Genomic DNA, 13,419 nt, shown 5'->3' on the forward strand with positions numbered 1-13,419 from the left:
ACACCTGTACACAGCCTATATGGTTCAACCCTACCCGCCTTGTATCTGCTTTCCTCTCTATCTTTAGTCTGTGTGAACTGTGCTCCAAGGCTTCTCTCCTGTCTGTCCATACTTTATGCTAGTGTGTAATTCACTCCCCCTCTCTCATAGAAAGCAAAAAGTCTGATGGATTTTTCTTATCTAATAGTAGCTAAATGGTAGGGAAATTTTAATAAAGGCAATGTAGAATGTTGGTTCATTTTGCATTCAACATTAAAAAATTAAGGACAAAGGTGTCTATTGAGCACAAGCCATATGGGCTGATGGGGGAGTGTACTAAGCTGGAAACCAGCCATCTATAACTCAGGCGTCAAGCCTGCGTCCCTCCAGCTGTTCCAAAACTGCAATTCCCATCATTACTGGAAATGTAGATTTGCAACTGTAGGAGGTCCACTGGTTTAAATGCAATGATCTATGAAAGTAATATGTTCTACCTGCACTGCCTTATTTATAATGATGGCCGGACCATAAGAACAATGAAGCACTTTGCCCCTCTGCCATTCTGTCTCGCACCCCCTCCTGATAGTGTGTAAGCTGATGCATGCGAGCAGGGACCTCACTCCTCATGTATGGATAATTATATGTATATCTCTGTAATGTCTATTTTTGTCTATGTATGTACCCCCAGAATTGTAAAGTTCTGCGGAATCTGTTGGCGCTATATAAATAAAAATTATTATTATTATTATTATTATTATTATTATTATTATTATTATTATTATTATTATTATTCTAATACACAGCTGCTAATGTGAGCAGCTAAATTTCGGTAGCAGTTCTGTTCTGCTCTCAGGTTCTACGGGTGTCCTGTGCTGGGGGGATCAACAGTCTGGAGCATAGCCATGATTATCTTCACAGTATATATGTAACCTAACCATCATTGTATGAAATTAAGGTATTACGTATCATGACTAGGTTTTTCTGGGCAAAGTATATGATAGCAGAATTTCCTTCTGATCTTGCATATATCACATAGGATTTTAATAGAATGCCTAGCTATTCTAAATAATAATTCCCTTTTTTTTTGGACAAAGTATAATATAATAGACACTTGTGAAAGGTACCTGAAAGGTAATTAAGAATATAAAACCAACATTACAGACAAATTTGATTACAGACAGATTAAATGATTTTAGTATCACAGTTTTTAGCATTAGGAAACAGTAGCAGATTATAAGAGGTTCGTTTCGGGTGGTAGCCCGGGGCGCTGAGCTCTTGTGGGGGGCCCATGTCCACCCAAAAAAACTTATACTTTAAGTGCTGTACTGTCACCTGGCTACAGTTCTGCCATGATTTGCAAAAAAACACAACTTTTTACCACAATTTTGCAGGGCATTATGACATTATCTATCCTGTACTATGAACACCATGCTAGTGTTACCATAGTTACAGTAGGGTGGGGGCCCAGGCCTGGTGAACAGCCCGGGGCCTATGGTAAAGGTAATCCGCCCCTGTTAGGAAATGTGCACAAATGAGTTTAGTTTATAGACTGGCTTCAAGTTTTAGGCTATAATTGGTCATTACAGTCATGGTTATAGTTAGGGATATCTGAAAACTAACATTTTCATAATTTTAATCTTGTATTTAATAAATGCAGGATTATTATCTGGAAGCTACTTTGGCATCACTGTATTCTTTTATTTATTAGTTTTTTTTGTTTTTGTTTTTACAAGGAGGAATACTCAAAACAGTGTGCAATGTGTTTCTTAGTATATGGAGCGTTGAACAAGCCTGCATGCCCCTTTGTTGATGCAATGAGGTAGGTGCCAGCCGTTGTGACATTTAACCCTCATTTGTGACTTCCAGGTATCCCTTAATTTAGTCACTCAGCTTCTATCAGGATTGTGGTTTACAGTATTGAGTGTAACAGCAGGAGCAGTGGTTCCACTGGACCACCACTAGTGAAGGCACAAGCCGCACCAGGGAGCGGAGTCTAAGGGGTCGCTGGTTTTCATCAGAACCCACTGCAAGGTGGGTTGGACTTGCTGTGGCAGGGGACCCCCAGGTAGCTACCCCTGGCTTGGCTTCCTAGCAGCGAGCGAGGTGGAGCTAGAAACACGTAGGCAGCAGGCAGGACCACCAAACTTCTTCCTCTGGGGTATGCGCAAAGAAAAAGCCTTGTACTGTGGGAGGTTTGAAGGAAAACATCCAATGTGAAAATGCTGCTATTTTCCCTTTTATGTTTGCGATACATTCAGGAACATTATGTATGTGACAGAAAACGGAGATGACCTCCAGCATTGCATGTGATACAAAACCTTTGTGTAGTGTACTTTGTTGGTTCAGATTGCTTCATCCTAACAGAAATTATAATAAAATGTTCGAGGACTCTTAAAGTGACCTGTAAGTTACCGGTAACAAAGCCTACTGAATTTTATTCTTTTACTCATTTTGATTTTTATTGATTTATTAGGGAAAGGAAACAAGTACAGATGACTTTAGGTTATGTGGAAGCTGATATTGCTAATATTTTAATCTTTAATTTGTAGGTAGATAAACTCTGTACATACTGTATTATTAGGCTTAGGACTGGTTGAAAGTAGGAATTCTATAAACATATAAATAAATCGATAAGTCATACCTTGCATTATCTTCTGATTAGCGGGTGGGTTTATTTTTTTGAGCATCAGGTCAATTCTTCAATCTGATGGGTTGTAAGCAGAGAAAATAGAAAGTGTAGTAATCTAACTAATAGATTATCTGATAGATTTTTTTTTAGCCAAAGCCAGGAATGGATTTGAAAAGAGAAGAAATATCAGTCTTTCCTTTATTACATATTCTCTGTTTATAGTCTGTTCCTGGCTTTGGCTCAAAGAAATCTGTCAAATAATCTGTTGGTGTAATAGAGCAGTAAGTGACTTTGACAATAGTCAAAACTGTGATACTGTAGATGACGGGGTCAGAACATCTCGAAATTGGCAGGTTTTGTTAATTTAGAAAGTGCCTATCACAAAGTGTGCAAAGAACACTAATTGCTGAAAAGATAACAACCCACAGTGTAATGCGCCTTGTTGTGTATGGGGCTGCATAGATACAGACCTGTAAAAGTGCCCATGCTGAACCCTATCCACCACCAAAAGGGCCTATAATAGACACATGAACACACTATAGTAGAAAGGCAAATGAGAGGAGGTAGCGTCTTGGAAAATTTTCTGCTGGAAAAGTCTGGGTTTTTGCACTAATGAGGATGCTACGTTTAAGGTAAAAAAAAGAAAAGGTCCGAAAAAGAAAAAACATCCAGTGAGCGGCAGTTCTTTGGGCGGAAATGCCTTGTTGATGCCAGAGGTCAGAGGAGAATGGGCAGACTGGTTCGAGCTGATAGAAAGGCAACAGTGACTCAAATTGCCAACCGTTACAACCAAGGTAGGCAGAAGAGCATCTCTGAACGCACAGTACGTCGAACTTTGAGGCAGATGGGCTACAGCAGCAGAAGACCACACCGGGTGCCACTCCTTTCAGCTAAGAACAGGAAACTGAGGCTACAATTTGCACAAGCTCATCGAAATTGGACAGTAGAAGATTGGAAAAACGTTGCCTGGTCTGATGAGTCTCGATTTCTGCTGCGACATTCGGATGGTAGGGTCAGAATTTGGCGTCAACAACATGAAAGCATGGATCCATCCTGCCTTGTATCAACGGTTCAGGCTGGTGGTGGTGGTGTCATGGTGTGGGGAATATTTTCTTGGCACTCTTTGGGCCCCTTGGTACCAATTGAGCATCGTTGCAACGCCACAGCCTACCTGAGTATTATTGCTGACCATGTCCATCCCTTTATGACCACAATGTACCCAACATCTGATGGCTACTTTCAGCAGGATAATGCGCCATGTCATAAAGCTAGAACCAGACTGGTTTCTTAAACATGACAATGAGTTCACTGTACTCAAATGGCCTCCACAGTCACCAGATCTCAATCCAATAGAGCATCTTTGGGATGTGGTGGAACGGGAGATTCACATCATGGATGTGCAGCCGACAAATCTGCGGCAACTGTGTGATGCCATCATGTCAATATGGACCAAAATCTCTGAGGAATGCTTCCAGCACCTTGTTGTATCTATGCCACGAAGAATTGAGGCAGTTCTGAAGGCAAAAGGGGGTCCAACCCGTTACTAACATGGTGTACCTAATAAAGTGGCTGGTGAGTGTATATACACACACTGACATATACATATACCCACAGACACATATATACACTCACTGACACACATACACAGCACTTACAGCTCCCAGGCTTCCCCCTCCTCCTCCTGTAGTCCGGGCTGATCTTCACATAGGTATTGAGGACCTTTGGGTCATGTGACCCAAAGGTCCTTCATCCCTCATGTGCCGTCTGGCAGGTCCTGCTCCTCTGTTCAGCCCGCTCACCCGGCACTTCAGTGAGGGGGCTGAACAGTGCAGTGGGGGTCCCTCTTCCTCTCTGGACCCCTGGGGGAGCAGGGTACCTACCATGAAGGCAGGGCAGGCTTCCTCAGGCCCCCTTTCTGCAGGGGCCCCATAGCAGTCGCCCTGCCTGCCTTCATTGTAGCTACGCCACTGGTTTGGTAGATTCTGCCATCATCCCGAAGAATAAACCCACTCATTCTTCATGTCGGTGCCGGAATCTGCCAAACCATATAATGAAGCCTATAGGACCAGCGGAGATGAGAGGTGTGTGAGCTGCAGAATCCACAGGATTCCGTAGTGTGGACATACCCTAAAAATAATACAGACAGTTGGAGTTGCTTTTTCTCAGTCTGCAAAGCTCTTACAGACATGTGAAGGAAGCCATACAGAAAAACCTCTGTTACATGAGACTCATCCTAAGGGCCTTAAATGGACAATGTACAGAGACATTCCTCCGCTTACACAAGGGGAAAATGGCGCTGACTGCCACCTTATTCCCTGAACATTTGCAACTGTTTAAAAAAAAAAAAATTTAACTTAAACCAGGAATTCCTTATAGACACTTAAGTCCATGTCAGCACGTTTTCCTGTAATCCAGTATAGCTTTCTAGTCTCCCCAGTCAGTGTCAGCACGTTTCCCTGTAATCCAGTATAGCCTTCTAGTCTCCCCAGTCAGTGTCAGCACGTTTCCCTGTAATCCAGTATAGCCTTCTAGTCTCCCCAGTCCGTGTCAGCACGTTTCCCAGTGTTTTGTGTGTGTCATTTTGTTACTGACATGAAATTTCTTTCAAAGCAAAAAAAGACTTTTTCGTGTCCTTAAATAGTTAAGCATTCTAGAAATCTGTCAATACAAGGTGTTTTCCTGGGTCCCTGGTCGCCTCACAGAAGCTGACTCCATTGATTTCCCTGTCTAATGACTAAAAGAGATGTTATTTTGATTAATTAGAAAGTAGCTAGCATGTGGGCCTGCCTCCTATCCCATCTCCTGACATTTAAAGGCTGCTTTTTCTTGGTTGGGGGATATGAACTGCTGCTATTCTTTAAATGTTACATTGAAAAGAATCTACAGAGGTCAAACAGGATACAACCCACTCGAGCATGCTTTATAATGATGATTCTTTAAAGGGATATAATCAGATGAGCTTTTACTGTATAATTAAAGTAGTCTGAATATCAAAATAAAGAGATAGAATTAAAGAAAACCAAAGCAGCTATCAACATTTTTCAGTTTGAGCAAATTTTGTCCCCAGCCATTTAGTTGTATTATGGATTGTGTGGTTTTGACATTTAGAGGGGTGGGCCACTTTATAGAACAATTTCTCAGTATACAGTATTAGTAAGTGTACTCACAACACTAACAGCAGCTCCCTGTGTACCTCATAGAGCTCAAATCTGACTCCCCTCCTCCAAGCTGTGCTGCCCTGCTCTGTGGAGAGTCTGTCCATAAGATGGCCGACATGGAGGAACATGTGACCATGCTCCGCCCCCCAGTGTCCTCAATCGGCATATACAGGCTCAGTGGTGGAAACTGGGGGGCAGGACCATGTCACATGCTCCCCCCATGTCTGCAATCTTATGGACAGACTCGCCACAGAGCAGGGCAACCCAGGGGTCTGATTTTAGCTCTAAGAGATACACAGGGTGCTGTAGTCAGTAAGTGCTGTGAGTACACTTACTAATACTGTACACTCAACTATTTTACTATAAAATGGCCAACCCCTTTTATATTGCTTCTATATACTGTACATGATTGGGGCTTTACTGTACCTCTGTATGGCTCTAACTGCCCCTAGATGTTATTATCTGTAAGATGCCATGTAGTGGAGCACCATTTAGTAGCACACTAGCAATGTCCCTACTCCTTAATACTTTAGAGCTGCAGAGGACACTTTGTGCCGCCACGTAGTTTTTCTTTTTTTTTTGCCTGTCTGTTTAGTGCAATTTTTTGCTACCATAATTAAAAATCAGGGTCAGGTACCTTGATCTATGTTTTACTCTGCAGTGCTTTTGAGATAACATAGTTAACTGGGCAGCTCTCCTCCAACTTCTCACAACTTTTCTCAACTTTATTGATAGGTATCTTCCTATATGAACAGGGACATACTGGGTGGAGAGAAGCTTTCCTATAGTTTTTTTTTTTTTTTCGCTGACACTTTTTAAATGTTATCTCTAAAGCACGGCAGCTTTTCAGAGTAAAATGTAATTTACTCTCAGGGAGCCCGAGGTCCAGAAGTGGCTTAGCACACAGGTTCCCTTTAACATAGGGGAGATATAGGTTTACCATGTGATCCATTGATTGTAATTATAACTGAATATAAGATAAACCAGTTTTTTCTGACCACATGCATAGGTTTATTTGCTATACGTTCATTATACCGCTCAGACTTTGCAGTCAAGCGATGGCAATTCACGTATTCTATTCTTACAAAGCAGTTCTCAGATTCATTCTGGCTTACATTGCTTCTGCTTTTACATTGCACTTTGATGTTCTTGGCAATAGCTGGCAAACTGTGAAAGTAGAAAAAGGTGGGGGTAGGGGAGACAGGTGGGCCAGAAAATAGAAGCCTATTTCAGGGAACTGTTCAAAGGGAGCAGCATTTGTCACAGAGGCGGGTGACGGGTCTAATTAGCTTGTCAGTCTGACGGAGGCTGCACCCTGCACCGTGAGCTCAGAACGATGGACTGACTGGCAGGGCAGCTGACAGACAGTCGATAATACAGCAATTAATGTCATAAATAATTCGGGAGCCAATTACAACGGAATGGACACTGAGCTGTGTGAGAGAGAGGGAAGAAGGGAGGGAGGCAGTGCTTTTATGTGCTCACTGTCAGCAGAAACTACATCTCAGGTTCTGGCAGTAGAACAACCTAGAACAACTTTTGTGGTATAAATAGTTATTCTTAGCATCCAGATAATGTACCTATGTTTAAAAGTGATAGCGCTTGATTGTCCTATGATGGTAAAGATAAGTAAAATATTGGCGTATTGGAATTCTTCCACTATAGATTCCAACGTTTCTTTTTAAGTGTCATGTCTTCTTTTTGTGTTTTGCTTTGTTTTGTTTTGTTTTTTGTTTTTTTTTTAAGTATAAGGCCATGTTCACATATTCATCTGAGCTTTAGTCACAGATTTTGTTGTATTTCATGGAAAGAATAGCGTAGTATGCAGTGCTATTCGACAGACCCCATTATAAGTCCATAGGGTTCGTCAGGCTGCATTGGTGTCCGACGTGCAATGTATCAAGTGTTGTGTCTTGTTTTCTGTTATGAATGAAATTCCTGTCATAGATGTGAATAAAGCCTAAATCTAATTATTGTTACTCTTTTTTTAGCATCTCTTCTGATATCTTCTAAAACTATGGCTGGATTTGCCAAACAGATTATTTCGTTCTTTTCAGAATATTTTATCAAAAATTCCTGCACAGTTAAGTTAACAATAAAGATGAGCGAACCGGGTTCAGGTTTGAGTCGATTCGAACCCGATCGTTTGGCAATTGATTAGCTGGGGCTGCTGAACTTGGATAAAGCTCTAAGGTTGTCTGGAAAACATGGATACAGCCAATGACTATATCCATGATTTCCACATAGCCTTAGGGCTTTATCCAACTTCAGCAGCCACCGCTAATCAAATGCTGAAAGTTCGGGTTCGGATCCACTCGAGCATGCTCCAGGTTCGCTCATCTCTAGTTAACAACAAAGAATCTGAAAAACTATAATAAATTATAAAGATGATGAGAAATATAAAGAAAAACCAGAAATCTGCCCAGAAATCTGATATAAACATTTTAGCAGCAATCATTGTTAGCCCCCGTTCCCACTGAGCAAAAGTAGCGGAATTCCGCGACGGAATTGCTGGTGCAAGTGATTTCAGTTCAGTGACAGATCAGATATTTATCTCCAGCCTGACAACTCTTCTTTGAATTCTCAGTGTAGTTCTCTATTCTGTGGTGTAAATGTTGGCCCTTCTTGGTTTAAAATGAATACACTTCTATCACAGATCAGTATAGCTCTTTATGGCCAGAGCCTTGTTTATCGATATAGCTGGGTGCTCCCGGTGTCAGTGAGGCTAGTGTGTGGATGGCCTCTCAGTCACCTCTAAAATTCTTCATTAGTCAGTATAAGACTTTGTAAAGATCATTTGCAGTCAGTTTTGAGATCTGTGCAGAAGACCCCTTCTAAAACATGCAGCGAAACCGGAAAAAAATTATTTGCGATGTGTAATTGAAAAACACGATTTTTTTTTATTTTGAGGGGTTCCATGTTTACGCCATTCACCCTATGGTAAAACTGACATGTTATATATGTTCCCCAAGTCAGTACGATTACAATGATATGCAACTTATAACTTTTATAACTTATTTTATTTGGCTGCTTTTAAGAAATTAAAAAGGTAAAAAAAAACAACTAAATGCTCTTAAAATTGCTCTATTGCCATCCTTATAAAACTTTTATCCTTTGGTCTATGGGGCTGTGTAAGGTGTTGTTTTTTGTGCCATGATCTGTACTTTCTAGCGGTACTTTTCTTGCGTATTTGAAATTTTTTGATAGCTTTTTCTTACACTTTTTATGGATTTATTGTGACCTAAAATGAGCAATTCTGCACTTTGGCATTTTTTTTTGCATTTATGCCATTTACTGTGTGAAATCAGAAATGTCATAATTTAATAGTTTGGACGATTACACACACAGCAATGCCAAATATGTTTATTTTTTATTTATTTGTATTTATAAATGGGAAAATGGAGGTGATTTAAACCGTTATTAGGGGAGGCTATTTTTTTATTAATGAAAAAACTCTAATACAACTGCACTGATCTGTCATAGAGATCAATGCAGTATACACATACTGCATAGATCCATTAGATCAGTGCTCCATTGCACTGGGCTGCTGGAGCCCAGAGCAATGGATTACCGAGCTGGAATCAACATCCTTGTGATGCCCGGCCAGAGGAATGGATCCCCCCTCCATCCACTAGACACCAGGGATGAGGAAAAAGAGCAATGTAAATGCAGCTGTCAGTTTTGACAGGTTCGCCCTGGGTCGCCAAGAGGTTAATGATAACTAAATACCCTTGCAAATATAGTTAGGATATATATCAATATAAATGACTGGGAGGTGTTAAAAGAACATTAAGGCACAGTGTAGGCAAATTGTTCCTCACATGTCACAAGCATTTAAATTTTAGCAAACATGTAGTGAATCTGGAGGTGATGGTAGCCATATAAACCATGCTGTAGTAATAGTATCTGCAGAACTTGTGTGCGTGTGTGAACATCTCTCTACGTTTTATGACGGTAATCTGATGTTATAGAAATGACATTGCTATCTGTGCAGACAGCATAACCTGACTCTGGCTTCAGCAGAGAATGAGTTAGTATTTGTTTGAGTTGTCATGTTAGTGACACAGGGGCTGGAACACTGGTGATTGGAAATTAAGATGTTGAGGGTTAGGATGGATCTGTCTGATGCCTTCAAAGGTTGCTGTGACTTTGCTGGCACTGAGCATATTGATTTTGCCATTGGCTTGTTAGTAGAACATGCTGGGAGCTGAAAGAATCTCTACCCTCATACTGCACAAATAGATCTGTGTCAGAGCTGGGGACAAGGAAGAGAAAATATCAGGCACCTTCATTATGTGCTGCTTTAGTGTGCAGACGCATGGGTACAGATAGAAGTCAGAATTTCTCTACAGTAAAACTTCATAGTCTGGAAAGCAAAAACAATACAATATGCATGTTGAGGCTGCGTTCACACTACGTATATTTCAGTCAGTATTTTTCAGTCAGTATTGCAACCAAAATCAGGAATGGATTAAAAACACAGAAAGGATCAGTTCACACAATGATGAAATTGAGTGGATGGCCGCCATATAACAGTAAATAACGGCCATTATTTCAATACAACAGCCGTTGTTCTAAAATAACAGCAAATATTTGCCATTAAATAGCGGCCATCCACTCAATTTCAACATTGTGTGAACAGAGCCTTTCTGTGTTTTTAATCCACTCCTGGTTTTGGTTGCAATACTGACTGAAATATACATATACTGACTGAAATATACGTAGTGTGAACGCAGCCTCAGAGAGTGAAAAGGGTAAGAGTGAACTGTGCAGAATCTTGGGGCCAGGGGCATCACTATTAGTATTAGTATTTGAGATGCAACCCATATATTTTTGACCTGGTGCCCTAGATCTCTGGACAACCATCACCTTCATTAACATCTGTGTCCAGTGAACCCAGATACAGTTGCAGTGTCCCATAACCCTGCCTATTGTTGTTGCTAGATGTATACATGTGTAGGGTGGCACTAGTCTAATTATTATTGCATGTTAACAGGGTATTTTGTTGATGAAGGGTGTATATTCTGCATTTGTATGTGTTTTCCACTTTATTCTATCTATCAGACACCGAGATTTTTGGTTCATATGGCAAATCCGGCAAGTTTGCTCATCTCTACTCTTTGCCTCTTGCTTAAAGGACAAGTGCCATGAAAAACTTTTTCCCAGTAATTGAAGCACATTACAAAGTTATATAACTCTGTAATATGCTTCAATCACCTATCTGCCTCCCTTCCCTGTCTTTTCCCCCCTCCACCCCCCACCAGGAAGCGTCCTGACTCACACAGACCTGATTACTGTCGTCACCGTCACCAGGCAGCTCCTTCTTGTGAGGATGAGTCATCAGCAGGAGGGCTGCTCTAGCTCCTGTTACACCAGCCTCCCCTCCTTGTCAGGTGACTCTGCTTGCTCAGCTTATCTTCTCTAGTGACATGACTCCTTCACTGAGTCCACGGCAGCAGGAGAGAGGGTATGAGGGGAGGGGGGAGCTGCCTATGTCAGTCTGAGGGAAGATAAGCAAGTGAGATGTGACAAGTGATGGCTTGCAGTTGTTCAGCCAATGGGAGCTGAGCAAGCCTGTCACCTGACAAGGCAGGGGAGGGGGGAGGCTGGTGTAACAGGAGAAGGAGCTGAGAGAAGAGCTTGGTGACGGTGACGACAGTAATCAGGTCTGTGTGAGTCAGGACACTTCCTGGTGGGGGGTGGAGGGGGGAAAAGACAGGGAAGGGAGGCCGATAGGTGATTGAAGCATATTACAGAGTTATATAACTTTGTAATGTGCTTCAATTACTGGGAAAAAGTTTTTCATGGCACTTGTCCTTTAAGGAGGCATTCTGTCAGTATCCTCCCATACCTCTGGGCTTATCAGGGTCCTACCAAAAGTCTCCCCATCTGTCCTGGCCAATCCCCTATCAAGTTTTAGGATAAAAAGGTGGTTGGAGCAGGCCATGAGATTAAGTTTCTTAGTGGTGTTCCAGAGTTTCTGTGTATGTTGGACCAGCTGTATCCAGAGCCAGTATGTTGTCTTCCAGTGGCCTGGCCGCTGGCCAGTACCTGTTCCTGAGCTGCTGTACTGCCTTTTCCATTTCCTGTCTTAGCATGCACTGCTAAGTCACCAGAGGTCAGATACCACCCTAGAGATCCAACCTGTCCAGGCTGAGGAGGTCAAGTCATGTGATCTGCAGTGTTCCTGTTTCAAGTCAGTGGTTGAACTGTTGACAGACCTAATCCCAAGTGAAAACTGCACCTTGTGAACAAGGATCTATGCTTGAACTGTAACTGCTACTTTATTTTGCAGAACTGTTCAGTAAAGTTCATTGTTCTGCAACTACTCCTGAACTCTTTGGGGGGATTTATCAAACATGGTGTAAAGTGAAACTGGCTCAGTTGCCCCTAGCAACCAATCAGATTCCACCTTTCATTTTCCAAAGAGTCTGTGAGGAATAAAAAGAGGAATCTGATTGGTTGCTATGGGTAACTGAGCCCGTTTCACTTTACACCATATTTGATAAATCTCCCCCTTTCTAAACAAATGGTCTTACACCATCATACTGTAGGAAGGAGTACTAGTACACTTTTCAGAGCAAATATTGGTAGCAGAAGAGCGCTAGCTACCACTCACCCTGCTTTTTTTAACCTTTCTTTGTGCACTAGAATCCAGAAGGAAAGGTTCTTACTCAAACATCACAGTTCACTGTCTATTGAAGTCTGATTATCATTTCATGAAACAGACATGTCAAAAATTTTGACCACTGGTGGTCCAGGTGCCCAGACCCCCACAATTGCTAAAACACAACTCGAGCACACTTGAGTCTGAGTCATTTGAATACCGGTGGCTAAAGAAGTTAGATGCAACCCTAGGGTGTCCGGGAAAACAAGGATACAGCCATAGGCTGTTGCATCCAACTTCTTCAACCTCCAGTATTCAAATGCCGAATGATTGGACTTGAATATGATCAAACTGTGCTCATCTCTAATAGCTACTCATTAAAATGTTGTGGGTTTGTTAAGTTGCTGTGGTGCTGTGCAGTTAAGCATGCCCCTACTATATAACTCTAAAGCCCCTACTACACAGGGCAATCTCCTTGAGCAAGTGAGCGCCAACCTCTCAAGTTAGCGCTCGCTTGCTCTTCGTTCATTGCTTGCTGCCGGCGCTATTACAGACACTGACAGCAAGCAGGTAAGTGCGGGATGTGGTGCGGAGAGCTGTGGGAGTGGGGCTCCCTGGACGTTGTTTAGATCGTCCGGGCAGTCCATAGGAGATAGTGGAGGTCTGCTGCCACGGTTCCTATTACACCAGAGAGACGGCAGCAGATCGTTGCTATTGTCAAGCTGCTGCTTGTCAAATCGTCGGTCGCGCGCCGCGCACTGCTATTCAACCGTGGGGGGAACAATGATTTTAGGTCTGGCCCTAAATGAACGATCAGCCAAAGACACGATCATCGGCTGATCGTTCTCTCTATTTCCGACAATCACTTTGTGTAATAGAGCCTTATGACTCTGTGTTTTTCATAAACAGCCGATACCCACATAACTGAGGTATAAGGAAAGAGGTAAGCGGACCCAAGAACCTTATGATCATCTTTAAAAAAATAAGATAATCAGCAATAGATCCTTATAAGATATTGGATGGACTACTGTATGTCTTTTCTCTCC

At 42.0% G+C, this 13,419-nt stretch overlaps 1 long non-coding RNA gene across 1 annotated transcript in view; it reads left to right on the forward strand.

Moving 5' to 3' along the window:
- Positions 1 to 1,714: 1,714 nt before the first annotated feature.
- LOC138799547 (uncharacterized) overlaps positions 1,715 to 13,419 on the forward strand; it is a 31,154-nt gene continuing 19,449 nt past the window's right edge. The window contains exon 1 of the long non-coding RNA XR_011364276.1: positions 1,715 to 1,798. This is a non-coding gene — a long non-coding RNA (uncharacterized lncRNA). The remainder of the gene's footprint in view (positions 1,799 to 13,419) is intronic.

Source organism: Dendropsophus ebraccatus, chromosome 8, assembly GCF_027789765.1.
Source record: "Dendropsophus ebraccatus isolate aDenEbr1 chromosome 8, aDenEbr1.pat, whole genome shotgun sequence".
NCBI classification, from domain to species: Eukaryota; Metazoa; Chordata; class Amphibia; order Anura; family Hylidae; genus Dendropsophus; species Dendropsophus ebraccatus.